This window comes from Phyllobates terribilis, unplaced genomic scaffold, assembly GCF_046119375.1.
Source record: "Phyllobates terribilis strain yellow unplaced genomic scaffold, ASM4611937v1 Scaffold_40__1_contigs__length_11209783, whole genome shotgun sequence".
Classification (NCBI taxonomy): Eukaryota; Metazoa; Chordata; class Amphibia; order Anura; family Dendrobatidae; genus Phyllobates; species Phyllobates terribilis.
The window spans coordinates 9227872-9243382 of record NW_027362800.1 but is presented as its reverse complement, the minus strand read 5'-3'; the positions used below and the strand labels follow the sequence as shown (position 1 = coordinate 9243382).

General features: G+C 45.2%; 12 non-coding genes across 12 annotated transcripts; all 12 read left to right on the top strand.

The window, feature by feature from the left end:
* Positions 1-560: 560 nt before the first annotated feature.
* On the top strand, positions 561-751 carry LOC141190065 (U2 spliceosomal RNA). Its single transcript, XR_012264102.1, has one exon. It is a non-coding gene; the product is annotated as a U2 spliceosomal RNA (small nuclear RNA).
* A 1120-nt stretch (positions 752-1871) lies between these two features.
* On the top strand, positions 1872-2062 carry LOC141190063 (U2 spliceosomal RNA). Its single transcript, XR_012264100.1, has one exon. It is a non-coding gene; the product is annotated as a U2 spliceosomal RNA (small nuclear RNA).
* Positions 2063-3183: 1121 nt separating this feature from the next.
* Positions 3184-3374, top strand: LOC141190062 (U2 spliceosomal RNA). The gene has a single exon (XR_012264099.1). It is a non-coding gene; the product is annotated as a U2 spliceosomal RNA (small nuclear RNA).
* A 1120-nt stretch (positions 3375-4494) lies between these two features.
* LOC141190061 (U2 spliceosomal RNA) lies at positions 4495-4685 on the top strand. The gene has a single exon (XR_012264098.1). It is a non-coding gene; the product is annotated as a U2 spliceosomal RNA (small nuclear RNA).
* Positions 4686-5805: 1120 nt separating this feature from the next.
* LOC141190060 (U2 spliceosomal RNA) lies at positions 5806-5996 on the top strand. Its single transcript, XR_012264097.1, has one exon. It is a non-coding gene; the product is annotated as a U2 spliceosomal RNA (small nuclear RNA).
* A 1120-nt stretch (positions 5997-7116) lies between these two features.
* On the top strand, positions 7117-7307 carry LOC141190059 (U2 spliceosomal RNA). Its single transcript, XR_012264096.1, has one exon. It is a non-coding gene; the product is annotated as a U2 spliceosomal RNA (small nuclear RNA).
* A 1120-nt stretch (positions 7308-8427) lies between these two features.
* Positions 8428-8618, top strand: LOC141190058 (U2 spliceosomal RNA). The gene has a single exon (XR_012264095.1). It is a non-coding gene; the product is annotated as a U2 spliceosomal RNA (small nuclear RNA).
* A 1123-nt stretch (positions 8619-9741) lies between these two features.
* LOC141190057 (U2 spliceosomal RNA) lies at positions 9742-9932 on the top strand. Its single transcript, XR_012264094.1, has one exon. It is a non-coding gene; the product is annotated as a U2 spliceosomal RNA (small nuclear RNA).
* A 1120-nt stretch (positions 9933-11052) lies between these two features.
* Positions 11053-11243, top strand: LOC141190056 (U2 spliceosomal RNA). The gene has a single exon (XR_012264093.1). It is a non-coding gene; the product is annotated as a U2 spliceosomal RNA (small nuclear RNA).
* Positions 11244-12368: 1125 nt separating this feature from the next.
* On the top strand, positions 12369-12559 carry LOC141190055 (U2 spliceosomal RNA). The gene has a single exon (XR_012264092.1). It is a non-coding gene; the product is annotated as a U2 spliceosomal RNA (small nuclear RNA).
* Positions 12560-13680: 1121 nt separating this feature from the next.
* LOC141184606 (U2 spliceosomal RNA) lies at positions 13681-13871 on the top strand. Its single transcript, XR_012259345.1, has one exon. It is a non-coding gene; the product is annotated as a U2 spliceosomal RNA (small nuclear RNA).
* A 1121-nt stretch (positions 13872-14992) lies between these two features.
* Positions 14993-15183, top strand: LOC141190054 (U2 spliceosomal RNA). The gene has a single exon (XR_012264091.1). It is a non-coding gene; the product is annotated as a U2 spliceosomal RNA (small nuclear RNA).
* The last annotated feature ends 328 nt before the right edge of the window (positions 15184-15511 follow it).

Below are 15511 nucleotides of genomic sequence, written 5' to 3'. Positions count from 1 at the left end.
AAAAAGTTTGGTTGATTAGTCTGTGGCATTCTTTTAAACTGTTGCTTATGGCGGTCTCTGTGAGCTTCTCAGTGACATTCAGCCATCCAGGTATCCCGCCTGCAGTAGACGGAATGTGGCAATGGAACGCTGGCTGCGCGTGTCATAATAGGCTCTGAGCCTTTATATACCTGCGCACAGCAGCAGCCACCTTCAGTCTGCTGCTGGACAGCCAGCAGCAGCAGCAGCAGCAGCAGGAGAGGTAATTAATCAGCAACCCTCCTGCTAAGGGTAGACAGCTGCTCGTTCCACCCCCCCCCCGCCTTAATTGGTTCTCCTCCCTTCCAACGGTGTTGAGGCGGGTGGGAACAGCCGGGGGTTGAGGGTACTGTGCTAAAAGAGGTGGAGTTATGCAGATCTAAAACGCGTGGATTGCAGCAGCAGCAAGCCGAAAAGTGCAGGCATGTGAGGTATCTAGAGGTTGACAGCATGTCTTCTTAACGGGAGTCCAGGTGGCCATCTCCACAAATGGACTTTTCAGAATCCTTGGGTGGCACCGTAGTCGGAAACCAATTCTGGTTATCGCTTCTCGGCCTTTTGGCTAAGATCAAGTGTAGTATCTGTTCTTATCAGTTTAATATCTGATACGTCCCCTATCTGGGGACCATATATTAAATGGATTTTTAGAACAGGGAGATGGAAAAAGAGCTTGCTCTGTCCACTCCACGCATTGACCTGGTATTGCAGTATCTCCAGGACCGGTGCACCCCTTCTTTAATGCAGTTTCTAAAATCAGAAAGAATTGAATTCAATGCTTTTTGTTCATTTTGCTTGTTTGTCGGATTTTGGGATGGACTCTTTGGCTTTGCTTTTCTTCTCCTCATTGGATTTTTCATGTTAAAAGTTGCAGAAGCCAGATGACAAGCTCATTTTGGTTCAACTTCAGCAACTGTGCATTGCATTGCCATGTAATGTAATGTAATGCAATGCTATCTATCTAGCTCTCCCTCTATACTTCCTTTTGGATAAACAGACATATTAGGCAAGCATTTTGGAGCTTTCACCTAAATAACTACAGGTGGTGAGATAAGCTGCACAATATAATTGACCTTTCAGTATATTGTTGCACACACACCATCTATTTAGCAAATGCCCTTGTTATCAACAGCAGCCTTTTAAACTCACCTGAGCTAACAGGTATGTGAGCTGGTTACTCTGCTGCGCTTAAAATTTCTTTTTTGGTTTGCTACAATGCCTTTTCTGAAACGTTGTCTACCTCTGCTGGAACACTGACTTCTTTCATTTAATGCCTGCAGACTATAAAAGAGAAACCAACCCAAAAAGTTTGGTTGATTAGTCAGTGGCATTCTTTTAAACTGTTGCTTATGGCGGTCTCTGTGAGCTTCTCAGTGACATTCAGCCATCCAGGTATCCCGCCTGCAGTAGACGGAATGTGGCAATGGAACGCTGGCTGCGCGTGTCATAATAGGCTCTGAGCCTTTATATACCTGCGCACAGCAGCAGCCACCTTCAGTCTGCTGCTGGACAGCCAGCAGCAGCAGCAGCAGGAGAGGTAATTAATCAGCAACCCTCCTGCTAAGGGTAGACAGCTGCTCGTTCCACCCCCCCCCCGCCTTAATTGGTTCTCCTCCCTTCCAACGGTGTTGAGGCGGGTGGGAACAGCCGGGGGTTGAGGGTACTGTGCTAAAAGAGGTGGAGTTATGCAGATCTAAAACGCGTGGATTGCAGCAGCAGCAAGCCGAAAAGTGCAGGCATGTGAGGGATCTAGAGGTTGACAGCATGTCTTCTTAACGGGAGTCCAGGTGGCCATCTCCACAAATGGACTTTTCAGAATCCTTGGGTGGCACCGTAGTCGGAAACCAATTCTGGTTATCGCTTCTCGGCCTTTTGGCTAAGATCAAGTGTAGTATCTGTTCTTATCAGTTTAATATCTGATACGTCCCCTATCTGGGGACCATATATTAAATGGATTTTTAGAACAGGGAGATGGAAAAAGAGCTTGCTCTGTCCACTCCACGCATTGACCTGGTATTGCAGTATCTCCAGGACCGGTGCACCCCTTCTTTAATGCAGTTTCTATAATCAGAAAGAATTGAATTCAATGCTTTTTGTTCATTTTGCTTGTTTGTCGGATTTTGGGATGGACTCTTTGGCTTTGCTTTTCTTCTCCTCATTGGATTTTTCATGTTAAAAGTTGCAGAAGCCAGATGACAAGCTCATTTTGGTTCAACTTCAGCAACTGTGCATTGCATTGCCATGTAATGTAATGTAATGCAATGCTATCTATCTAGCTCTCCCTCTATACTTCCTTTTGGATAAACAGACATATTAGGCAAGCATTTTGGAGCTTTCACCTAAATAACTACAGGTGGTGAGATAAGCTGCACAATATAATTGACCTTTCAGTATATTGTTGCACACACACCATCTATTTAGCAAATGCCCTTGTTATCAACAGCAGCCTTTTAAACTCACCTGAGCTAACAGGTATGTGAGCTGGTTACTCTGCTGCGCTTAAAATTTCTTTTTTGGTTTGCTACAATGCCTTTTCTGAAACGTTGTCTCCCTCTGCTGGAACACTGACTTCTTTCATTTAATGCCTGCAGACTATAAAAGAGAAACCAACCCAAAAAGTTTGGTTGATTAGTCTGTGGCATTCTTTTAAACTGTTGCTTATGGCGGTCTCTGTGAGCTTCTCAGTGACATTCAGCCATCCAGGTATCCCGCCTGCAGTAGACGGAATGTGGCAATGGAACGCTGGCTGCGCGTGTCATAATAGGCTCTGAGCCTTTATATACCTGCGCACAGCAGCAGCCACCTTCAGTCTGCTGCTGGACAGCCAGCAGCAGCAGCAGCAGGAGAGGTAATTAATCAGCAACCCTCCTGCTAAGGGTAGACAGCTGCTCGTTCCACCCCCCCCCCCGCCTTAATTGGTTCTCCTCCCTTCCAACGGTGTTGAGGCGGGTGGGAACAGCCGGGGGTTGAGGGTACTGTGCTAAAAGAGGTGGAGTTATGCAGATCTAAAACGCGTGGATTGCAGCAGCAGCAAGCCGAAAAGTGCAGGCATGTGAGGTATCTAGAGGTTGACAGCATGTCTTCTTAACGGGAGTCCAGGTGGCCATCTCCACAAATGGACTTTTCAGAATCCTTGGGTGGCACCGTAGTCGGAAACCAATTCTGGTTATCGCTTCTCGGCCTTTTGGCTAAGATCAAGTGTAGTATCTGTTCTTATCAGTTTAATATCTGATACGTCCCCTATCTGGGGACCATATATTAAATGGATTTTTAGAACAGGGAGATGGAAAAAGAGCTTGCTCTGTCCACTCCACGCATTGACCTGGTATTGCAGTATCTCCAGGACCGGTGCACCCCTTCTTTAATGCAGTTTCTAAAATCAGAAAGAATTGAATTCAATGCTTTTTGTTCATTTTGCTTGTTTGTCGGATTTTGGGATGGACTCTTTGGCTTTGCTTTTCTTCTCCTCATTGGATTTTTCATGTTAAAAGTTGCAGAAGCCAGATGACAAGCTCATTTTGGTTCAACTTCAGCAACTGTGCATTGCATTGCCATGTAATGTAATGTAATGCAATGCTATCTATCTAGCTCTCCCTCTATACTTCCTTTTGGATAAACAGACATATTAGGCAAGCATTTTGGAGCTTTCACCTAAATAACTACAGGTGGTGAGATAAGCTGCACAATATAATTGACCTTTCAGTATATTGTTGCACACACACCATCTATTTAGCAAATGCCCTTGTTATCAACAGCAGCCTTTTAAACTCACCTGAGCTAACAGGTATGTGAGCTGGTTACTCTGCTGCGCTTAAAATTTCTTTTTTGGTTTGCTACAATGCCTTTTCTGAAACGTTGTCTCCCTCTGCTGGAACACTGACTTCTTTCATTTAATGCCTGCAGACTATAAAAGAGAAACCAACCCAAAAAGTTTGGTTGATTAGTCTGTGGCATTCTTTTAAACTGTTGCTTATGGCGGTCTCTGTGAGCTTCTCAGTGACATTCAGCCATCCAGGTATCCCGCCTGCAGTAGACGGAATGTGGCAATGGAACGCTGGCTGCGCGTGTCATAATAGGCTCTGAGCCTTTATATACCTGCGCACAGCAGCAGCCACCTTCAGTCTGCTGCTGGACAGCCAGCAGCAGCAGCAGCAGGAGAGGTAATTAATCAGCAACCCTCCTGCTAAGGGTAGACAGCTGCTCGTTCCACCCCCCCCCCGCCTTAATTGGTTCTCCTCCCTTCCAACGGTGTTGAGGCGGGTGGGAACAGCCGGGGGTTGAGGGTACTGTGCTAAAAGAGGTGGAGTTATGCAGATCTAAAACGCGTGGATTGCAGCAGCAGCAAGCCGAAAAGTGCAGGCATGTGAGGTATCTAGAGGTTGACAGCATGTCTTCTTAACGGGAGTCCAGGTGGCCATCTCCACAAATGGACTTTTCAGAATCCTTGGGTGGCACCGTAGTCGGAAACCAATTCTGGTTATCGCTTCTCGGCCTTTTGGCTAAGATCAAGTGTAGTATCTGTTCTTATCAGTTTAATATCTGATACGTCCCCTATCTGGGGACCATATATTAAATGGATTTTTAGAACAGGGAGATGGAAAAAGAGCTTGCTCTGTCCACTCCACGCATTGACCTGGTATTGCAGTATCTCCAGGACCGGTGCACCCCTTCTTTAATGCAGTTTCTAAAATCAGAAAGAATTGAATTCAATGCTTTTTGTTCATTTTGCTTGTTTGTCGGATTTTGGGATGGACTCTTTGGCTTTGCTTTTCTTCTCCTCATTGGATTTTTCATGTTAAAAGTTGCAGAAGCCAGATGACAAGCTCATTTTGGTTCAACTTCAGCAACTGTGCATTGCATTGCCATGTAATGTAATGTAATGCAATGCTATCTATCTAGCTCTCCCTCTATACTTCCTTTTGGATAAACAGACATATTAGGCAAGCATTTTGGAGCTTTCACCTAAATAACTACAGGTGGTGAGATAAGCTGCACAATATAATTGACCTTTCAGTATATTGTTGCACACACACCATCTATTTAGCAAATGCCCTTGTTATCAACAGCAGCCTTTTAAACTCACCTGAGCTAACAGGTATGTGAGCTGGTTACTCTGCTGCGCTTAAAATTTCTTTTTTGGTTTGCTACAATGCCTTTTCTGAAACGTTGTCTACCTCTGCTGGAACACTGACTTCTTTCATTTAATGCCTGCAGACTATAAAAGAGAAACCAACCCAAAAAGTTTGGTTGATTAGTCAGTGGCATTCTTTTAAACTGTTGCTTATGGCGGTCTCTGTGAGCTTCTCAGTGACATTCAGCCATCCAGGTATCCCGCCTGCAGTAGACGGAATGTGGCAATGGAACGCTGGCTGCGCGTGTCATAATAGGCTCTGAGCCTTTATATACCTGCGCACAGCAGCAGCCACCTTCAGTCTGCTGCTGGACAGCCAGCAGCAGCAGCAGCAGGAGAGGTAATTAATCAGCAACCCTCCTGCTAAGGGTAGACAGCTGCTCGTTCCACCCCCCCCCCGCCTTAATTGGTTCTCCTCCCTTCCAACGGTGTTGAGGCGGGTGGGAACAGCCGGGGGTTGAGGGTACTGTGCTAAAAGAGGTGGAGTTATGCAGATCTAAAACGCGTGGATTGCAGCAGCAGCAAGCCGAAAAGTGCAGGCATGTGAGGGATCTAGAGGTTGACAGCATGTCTTCTTAACGGGAGTCCAGGTGGCCATCTCCACAAATGGACTTTTCAGAATCCTTGGGTGGCACCGTAGTCGGAAACCAATTCTGGTTATCGCTTCTCGGCCTTTTGGCTAAGATCAAGTGTAGTATCTGTTCTTATCAGTTTAATATCTGATACGTCCCCTATCTGGGGACCATATATTAAATGGATTTTTAGAACAGGGAGATGGAAAAAGAGCTTGCTCTGTCCACTCCACGCATTGACCTGGTATTGCAGTATCTCCAGGACCGGTGCACCCCTTCTTTAATGCAGTTTCTATAATCAGAAAGAATTGAATTCAATGCTTTTTGTTCATTTTGCTTGTTTGTCGGATTTTGGGATGGACTCTTTGGCTTTGCTTTTCTTCTCCTCATTGGATTTTTCATGTTAAAAGTTGCAGAAGCCAGATGACAAGCTCATTTTCGTTCAACTTCAGCAACTGTGCATTGCATTGCCATGTAATGTAATGTAATGCAATGCTATCTATCTAGCTCTCCCTCTATACTTCCTTTTGGATAAACAGACATATTAGGCAAGCATTTTGGAGCTTTCACCTAAATAACTACAGGTGGTGAGATAAGCTGCACAATATAATTGACCTTTCAGTATATTGTTGCACACACACCATCTATTTAGCAAATGCCCTTGTTATCAACAGCAGCCTTTTAAACTCACCTGAGCTAACAGGTATGTGAGCTGGTTACTCTGCTGCGCTTAAAATTTCTTTTTTGGTTTGCTACAATGCCTTTTCTGAAACGTTGTCTCCCTCTGCTGGAACACTGACTTCTTTCATTTAATGCCTGCAGACTATAAAAGAGAAACCAACCCAAAAAGTTTGGTTGATTAGTCTGTGGCATTCTTTTAAACTGTTGCTTATGGCGGTCTCTGTGAGCTTCTCAGTGACATTCAGCCATCCAGGTATCCCGCCTGCAGTAGACGGAATGTGGCAATGGAACGCTGGCTGCGCGTGTCATAATAGGCTCTGAGCCTTTATATACCTGCGCACAGCAGCAGCCACCTTCAGTCTGCTGCTGGACAGCCAGCAGCAGCAGCAGCAGGAGAGGTAATTAATCAGCAACCCTCCTGCTAAGGGTAGACAGCTGCTCGTTCCACCCCCCCCCCGCCTTAATTGGTTCTCCTCCCTTCCAACGGTGTTGAGGCGGGTGGGAACAGCCGGGGGTTGAGGGTACTGTGCTAAAAGAGGTGGAGTTATGCAGATCTAAAACGCGTGGATTGCAGCAGCAGCAAGCCGAAAAGTGCAGGCATGTGAGGTATCTAGAGGTTGACAGCATGTCTTCTTAACGGGAGTCCAGGTGGCCATCTCCACAAATGGACTTTTCAGAATCCTTGGGTGGCACCGTAGTCGGAAACCAATTCTGGTTATCGCTTCTCGGCCTTTTGGCTAAGATCAAGTGTAGTATCTGTTCTTATCAGTTTAATATCTGATACGTCCCCTATCTGGGGACCATATATTAAATGGATTTTTAGAACAGGGAGATGGAAAAAGAGCTTGCTCTGTCCACTCCACGCATTGACCTGGTATTGCAGTATCTCCAGGACCGGTGCACCCCTTCTTTAATGCAGTTTCTAAAATCAGAAAGAATTGAATTCAATGCTTTTTGTTCATTTTGCTTGTTTGTCGGATTTTGGGATGGACTCTTTGGCTTTGCTTTTCTTCTCCTCATTGGATTTTTCATGTTAAAAGTTGCAGAAGCCAGATGACAAGCTCATTTTGGTTCAACTTCAGCAACTGTGCATTGCATTGCCATGTAATGTAATGTAATGCAATGCTATCTATCTAGCTCTCCCTCTATACTTCCTTTTGGATAAACAGACATATTAGGCAAGCATTTTGGAGCTTTCACCTAAATAACTACAGGTGGTGAGATAAGCTGCACAATATAATTGACCTTTCAGTATATTGTTGCACACACACCATCTATTTAGCAAATGCCCTTGTTATCAACAGCAGCCTTTTAAACTCACCTGAGCTAACAGGTATGTGAGCTGGTTACTCTGCTGCGCTTAAAATTTCTTTTTTGGTTTGCTACAATGCCTTTTCTGAAACGTTGTCTACCTCTGCTGGAACACTGACTTCTTTCATTTAATGCCTGCAGACTATAAAAGAGAAACCAACCCAAAAAGTTTGGTTGATTAGTCAGTGGCATTCTTTTAAACTGTTGCTTATGGCGGTCTCTGTGAGCTTCTCAGTGACATTCAGCCATCCAGGTATCCCGCCTGCAGTAGACGGAATGTGGCAATGGAACGCTGGCTGCGCGTGTCATAATAGGCTCTGAGCCTTTATATACCTGCGCACAGCAGCAGCCACCTTCAGTCTGCTGCTGGACAGCCAGCAGCAGCAGCAGCAGGAGAGGTAATTAATCAGCAACCCTCCTGCTAAGGGTAGACAGCTGCTCGTTCCACCCCCCCCCCGCCTTAATTGGTTCTCCTCCCTTCCAACGGTGTTGAGGCGGGTGGGAACAGCCGGGGGTTGAGGGTACTGTGCTAAAAGAGGTGGAGTTATGCAGATCTAAAACGCGTGGATTGCAGCAGCAGCAAGCCGAAAAGTGCAGGCATGTGAGGGATCTAGAGGTTGACAGCATGTCTTCTTAACGGGAGTCCAGGTGGCCATCTCCACAAATGGACTTTTCAGAATCCTTGGGTGGCACCGTAGTCGGAAACCAATTCTGGTTATCGCTTCTCGGCCTTTTGGCTAAGATCAAGTGTAGTATCTGTTCTTATCAGTTTAATATCTGATACGTCCCCTATCTGGGGACCATATATTAAATGGATTTTTAGAACAGGGAGATGGAAAAAGAGCTTGCTCTGTCCACTCCACGCATTGACCTGGTATTGCAGTATCTCCAGGACCGGTGCACCCCTTCTTTAATGCAGTTTCTATAATCAGAAAGAATTTAATTCAATGCTTTTTGTTCATTTTGCTTGTTTGTCGGATTTTGGGATGGACTCTTTGGCTTTGCTTTTCTTCTCCTCATTGGATTTTTCATGTTAAAAGTTGCAGAAGCCAGATGACAAGCTCATTTTGGTTCAACTTCAGCAACTGTGCATTGCATTGCCATGTAATGTAATGTAATGCAATGCTATCTATCTAGCTCTCCCTCTATACTTCCTTTTGGATAAACAGACATATTAGGCAAGCATTTTGGAGCTTTCACCTAAATAACTACAGGTGGTGAGATAAGCTGCACAATATAATTGACCTTTCAGTATATTGTTGCACACACACCATCTATTTAGCAAATGCCCTTGTTATCAACAGCAGCCTTTTAAACTCACCTGAGCTAACAGGTATGTGAGCTGGTTACTCTGCTGCGCTTAAAATTTCTTTTTTGGTTTGCTACAATGCCTTTTCTGAAACGTTGTCTCCCTCTGCTGGAACACTGACTTCTTTCATTTAATGCCTGCAGACTATAATAGAGAAACCAACCCAAAAAGTTTGGTTGATTAGTCTGTGGCATTCTTTTAAACTGTTGCTTATGGCGGTCTCTGTGAGCTTCTCAGTGACATTCAGCCATCCAGGTATCCCGCCTGCAGTAGACGGAATGTGGCAATGGAACGCTGGCTGCGCGTGTCATAATAGGCTCTGAGCCTTTATATACCTGCGCACAGCAGCAGCCACCTTCAGTCTGCTGCTGGACAGCCAGCAGCAGCAGCAGCAGGAGAGGTAATTAATCAGCAACCCTCCTGCTAAGGGTAGACAGCTGCTCGTTCCACCCCCCCCCCGCCTTAATTGGTTCTCCTCCCTTCCAACGGTGTTGAGGCGGGTGGGAACAGCCGGGGGTTGAGGGTACTGTGCTAAAAGAGGTGGAGTTATGCAGATCTAAAACGCGTGGATTGCAGCAGCAGCAGCAAGCCGAAAAGTGCAGGCATGTGAGGGATCTAGAGGTTGACAGCATGTCTTCTTAACGGGAGTCCAGGTGGCCATCTCCACAAATGGACTTTTCAGAATCCTTGGGTGGCACCGTAGTCGGAAATCAATTCTGGTTATCGCTTCTCGGCCTTTTGGCTAAGATCAAGTGTAGTATCTGTTCTTATCAGTTTAATATCTGATACGTCCCCTATCTGGGGACCATATATTAAATGGATTTTTAGAACAGGGAGATGGAAAAAGAGCTTGCTCTGTCCACTCCACGCATTGACCTGGTATTGCAGTATCTCCAGGACCGGTGCACCCCTTCTTTAATGCAGTTTCTATAATCAGAAAGAATTGAATTCAATGCTTTTTGTTCATTTTGCTTGTTTGTCGGATTTTGGGATGGACTCTTTGGCTTTGCTTTTCTTCTCCTCATTGGATTTTTCATGTTAAAAGTTGCAGAAGCCAGATGACAAGCTCATTTTGGTTCAACTTCAGCAACTGTGCATTGCATTGCCATGTAATGTAATGTAATGCAATGCTATCTATCTAGCTCTCCCTCTATACTTCCTTTTGGATAAACAGACATATTAGGCAAGCATTTTGGAGCTTTCACCTAAATAACTACAGGTGGTGAGATAAGCTGCACAATATAATTGACCTTTCAGTATATTGTTGCACACACACCATCTATTTAGCAAATGCCCTTGTTATCAACAGCAGCCTTTTAAACTCACCTGAGCTAACAGGTATGTGAGCTGGTTACTCTGCTGCGCTTAAAATTTCTTTTTTGGTTTGCTACAATGCCTTTTCTGAAACGTTGTCTCCCTCTGCTGGAACACTGACTTCTTTCATTTAATGCCTGCAGACTATAAAAGAGAAACCAACCCAAAAAGTTTGGTTGATTAGTCTGTGGCATTCTTTTAAACTGTTGCTTATGGCGGTCTCTGTGAGCTTCTCAGTGACATTCAGCCATCCAGGTATCCCGCCTGCAGTAGACGGAATGTGGCAATGGAACGCTGGCTGCGCGTGTCATAATAGGCTCTGAGCCTTTATATACCTGCGCACAGCAGCAGCCACCTTCAGTCTGCTGCTGGACAGCCAGCAGCAGCAGCAGCAGGAGAGGTAATTAATCAGCAACCCTCCTGCTAAGGGTAGACAGCTGCTCGTTCCACCCCCCCCCCGCCTTAATTGGTTCTCCTCCCTTCCAACGGTGTTGAGGCGGGTGGGAACAGCCGGGGGTTGAGGGTACTGTGCTAAAAGAGGTGGAGTTATGCATATCTATAACGCGTGGATTGCAGCAGCAGCAAGCCGAAAAGTGCAGGCATGTGAGGGATCTAGAGGTTGACAGCATGTCTTCTTAACGGGAGTCCAGGTGGCCATCTCCACAAATGGACTTTTCAGAATCCTTGGGTGGCACCGTAGTCGGAAACCAATTCTGGTTATCGCTTCTCGGCCTTTTGGCTAAGATCAAGTGTAGTATCTGTTCTTATCAGTTTAATATCTGATACGTCCCCTATCTGGGGACCATATATTAAATGGATTTTTAGAACAGGGAGATGGAAAAAGAGCTTGCTCTGTCCACTCCACGCATTGACCTGGTATTGCAGTATCTCCAGGACCGGTGCACCCCTTCTTTAATGCAGTTTCTAAAATCAGAAAGAATTGAATTCAATGCTTTTTGTTCATTTTGCTTGTTTGTCGGATTTTGGGATGGACTCTTTGGCTTTGCTTTTCTTCTCCTCATTGGATTTTTCATGTTAAAAGTTGCAGAAGCCAGATGACAAGCTCATTTTGGTTCAACTTCAGCAACTGTGCATTGCATTGCCATGTAATGTAATGTAATGCAATGCTATCTATCTAGCTCTCCCTCTATACTTCCTTTTGGATAAACAGACATATTAGGCAAGCATTTTGGAGCTTTCACCTAAATAACTACAGGTGGTGAGATAAGCTGCACAATATAATTGACCTTTCAGTATATTGTTGCACACACACCATCTATTTAGCAAATGCCCTTGTTATCAACAGCAGCCTTTTAAACTCACCTGAGCTAACAGGTATGTGAGCTGGTTACTCTGCTGCGCTTAAAATTTCTTTTTTGGTTTGCTACAATGCCTTTTCTGAAACGTTGTCTCCCTCTGCTGGAACACTGACTTCTTTCATTTAATGCCTGCAGACTATAAAAGAGAAACCAACCCAAAAAGTTTGGTTGATTAGTCTGTGGCATTCTTTTAAACTGTTGCTTATGGCGGTCTCTGTGAGCTTCTCAGTGACATTCAGCCATCCAGGTATCCCGCCTGCAGTAGACGGAATGTGGCAATGGAACGCTGGCTGCGCGTGTCATAATAGGCTCTGAGCCTTTATATACCTGCGCACAGCAGCAGCCACCTTCAGTCTGCTGCTGGACAGCCAGCAGCAGCAGCAGCAGGAGAGGTAATTAATCAGCAACCCTCCTGCTAAGGGTAGACAGCTGCTCGTTCCACCCCCCCCCCCCCCCGCCTTAATTGGTTCTCCTCCCTTCCAACGGTGTTGAGGCGGGTGGGAACAGCCGGGGGTTGAGGGTACTGTGCTAAAAGAGGTGGAGTTATGCAGATCTAAAACGCGTGGATTGCAGCAGCAGCAAGCCGAAAAGTGCAGGCATGTGAGGGATCTAGAGGTTGACAGCATGTCTTCTTAACGGGAGTCCAGGTGGCCATCTCCACAAATGGACTTTTCAGAATCCTTGGGTGGCACCGTAGTCGGAAACCAATTCTGGTTATCGCTTCTCGGCCTTTTGGCTAAGATCAAGTGTAGTATCTGTTCTTATCAGTTTAATATCTGATACGTCCCCTATCTGGGGACCATATATTAAATGGATTTTTAGAACAGGGAGATGGAAAAAGAGCTTGCTCTGTCCACTCCACGCATTGACCTGGTATTGCAGTATCTCCAGGACCGGTGCACCCCTTCTTTAATGCAGTTTCTAAAATCAGAAAGAATTGAATTCAATGCTTTTTGTTCATTTTGCTTGTTTGTCGGATTTTGGGATGGACTCTTTGGCTTTGCTTTTCTTCTCCTCATTGGATTTTTCATGTTAAAAGTTGCAGAAGCCAGATGACAAGCTCATTTTGGTTCAACTTCAGCAACTGTGCATTGCATTGCCATGTAATGTAATGTAATGCAATGCTATCTATCTAGCTCTCCCTCTATACTTCCTTTTGGATAAACAGACATATTAGGCAAGCATTTTGGAGCTTTCACCTAAATAACTACAGGTGGTGAGATAAGCTGCACAATATAATTGACCTTTCAGTATATTGTTGCACACACACCATCTATTTAGCAAATGCCCTTGTTATCAACAGCAGCCTTTTAAACTCACCTGAGCTAACAGGTATGTGAGCTGGTTACTCTGCTGCGCTTAAAATTTCTTTTTTGGTTTGCTACAATGCCTTTTCTGAAACGTTGTCTCCCTCTGCTGGAACACTGACTTCTTTCATTTAATGCCTGCAGACTATAAAAGAGAAACCAACCCAAAAAGTTTGGTTGATTAGTCTGTGGCATTCTTTTAAACTGTTGCTTATGGCGGTCTCTGTGAGCTTCTCAGTGACATTCAGCCATCCAGGTATCCCGCCTGCAGTAGACGGAATGTGGCAATGGAACGCTGGCTGCGCGTGTCATAATAGGCTCTGAGCCTTAATATACCTGCGCACAGCAGCAGCCACCTTCAGTCTGCTGCTGGACAGCCAGCAGCAGCAGCAGCAGGAGAGGTAATTAATCAGCAACCCTCCTGCTAAGGGTAGACAGCTGCTCGTTCCACCCCCCCCCCCGCCTTAATTGGTTCTCCTCCCTTCCAACGGTGTTGAGGCGGGTGGGAACAGCCGGGGGTTGAGGGTACTGTGCTAAAAGAGGTGGAGTTATGCAGATCTAAAACGCGTGGATTGCAGCAGCAGCAAGCCGAAAAGTGCAGGCATGTGAGGGATCTAGAGGTTGACAGCATGTCTTCTTAACGGGAGTCCAGGTGGCCATCTCCACAAATGGACTTTTCAGAATCCTTGGGTGGCACCGTAGTCGGAAACCAATTCTGGTTATCGCTTCTCGGCCTTTTGGCTAAGATCAAGTGTAGTATCTGTTCTTATCAGTTTAATATCTGATACGTCCCCTATCTGGGGACCATATAATAAATGGATTTTTAGAACAGGGAGATGGAAAAAGAGCTTGCTCTGTCCACTCCACGCATTGACCTGGTATTGCAGTATCTCCAGGACCGGTGCACCCCTTCTTTAATGCAGTTTCTAAAATCAGAAAGAATTGAATTCAATGCTTTTTGTTCATTTTGCTTGTTTGTCGGATTTTGGGATGGACTCTTTGGCTTTGCTTTTCTTCTCCTCATTGGATTTTTCATGTTAAAAGTTGCAGAAGCCAGATGACAAGCTCATTTTGGTTCAACTTCAGCAACTGTGCATTGCATTGCCATGTAATGTAATGTAATGCAATGCTATCTATCTAGCTCTCCCTCTATACTTCCTTTTGGATAAACAGACATATTAGGCAAGCATTTTGGAGCTTTCACCTAAATAACTACAGGTGGTGAGATAAGCTGCACAATATAATTGACCTTTCAGTATATTGTTGCACACACACCATCTATTTAGCAAATGCCCTTGTTATCAACAGCAGCCTTTTAAACTCACCTGAGCTAACAGGTATGTGAGCTGGTTACTCTGCTGCGCTTAAAATTTCTTTTTTGGTTTGCTACAATGCCTTTTCTGAAACGTTGTCTCCCTCTGCTGGAACACTGACTTCTTTCATTTAATGCCTGCAGACTATAAAAGAGAATCCAACCCAAAAAGTTTGGTTGATTAGTCTGTGGCATTCTTTTAAACTGTTGCTTATGGCGGTCTCTGTGAGCTTCTCAGTGACATTCAGCCATCCAGGTATCCCGCCTGCAGTAGACGGAATGTGGCAATGGAACGCTGGCTGCGCGTGTCATAATAGGCTCTGAGCCTTTATATACCTGCGCACAGCAGCAGCCACCTTCAGTCTGCTGCTGGACAGCCAGCAGCAGCAGCAGCAGGAGAGGTAATTAATCAGCAACCCTCCTGCTAAGGGTAGACAGCTGCTCGTTCCACCCCCCCCCCGCCTTAATTGGTTCTCCTCCCTTCCAACGGTGTTGAGGCGGGTGGGAACAGCCGGGGGTTGAGGGTACTGTGCTAAAAGAGGTGGAGTTATGCAGATCTAAAACGCGTGGATTGCAGCAGCAGCAAGCCGAAAAGTGCAGGCATGTGAGGGATCTAGAGGTTGACAGCATGTCTTCTTAACGGGAGTCCAGGTGGCCATCTCCACAAATGGACTTTTCAGAATCCTTGGGTGGCACCGTAGTCGGAAAACCAATTCTGGTTATCGCTTCTCGGCCTTTTGGCTAAGATCAAGTGTAGTATCTGTTCTTATCAGTTTAATATCTGATACGTCCCCTATCTGGGGACCATATATTAAATGGATTTTTAGAACAGGGAGATGGAAAAAGAGCTTGCTCTGTCCACTCCACGCATTGACCTGGTATTGCAGTATCTCCAGGACCGGTGCACCCCTTCTTTAATGCAGTTTCTAAAATCAGAAAGAATTGAATTCAATGCTTTTTGTTCATTTTGCTTGTTTGTCGGATTTTGGGATGGACTCTTTGGCTTTGCTTTTCTTCTCCTCATTGGATTTTTCATGTTAAAAGTTGCAGAAGCCAGATGACAAGCTCATTTTGGTTCAACTTCAGCAACTGTGCATTGCATTGCCATGTAATGTAATGTAATGCAATGCTATCTATCTAGCTCTCCCTCTATACTTCCTTTTGGATAAACAGACATATTAGGCAAGCATTTTGGAGCTTTCACCTAAATAACTACAGGTGGTGAGATAAGCTGCACAAT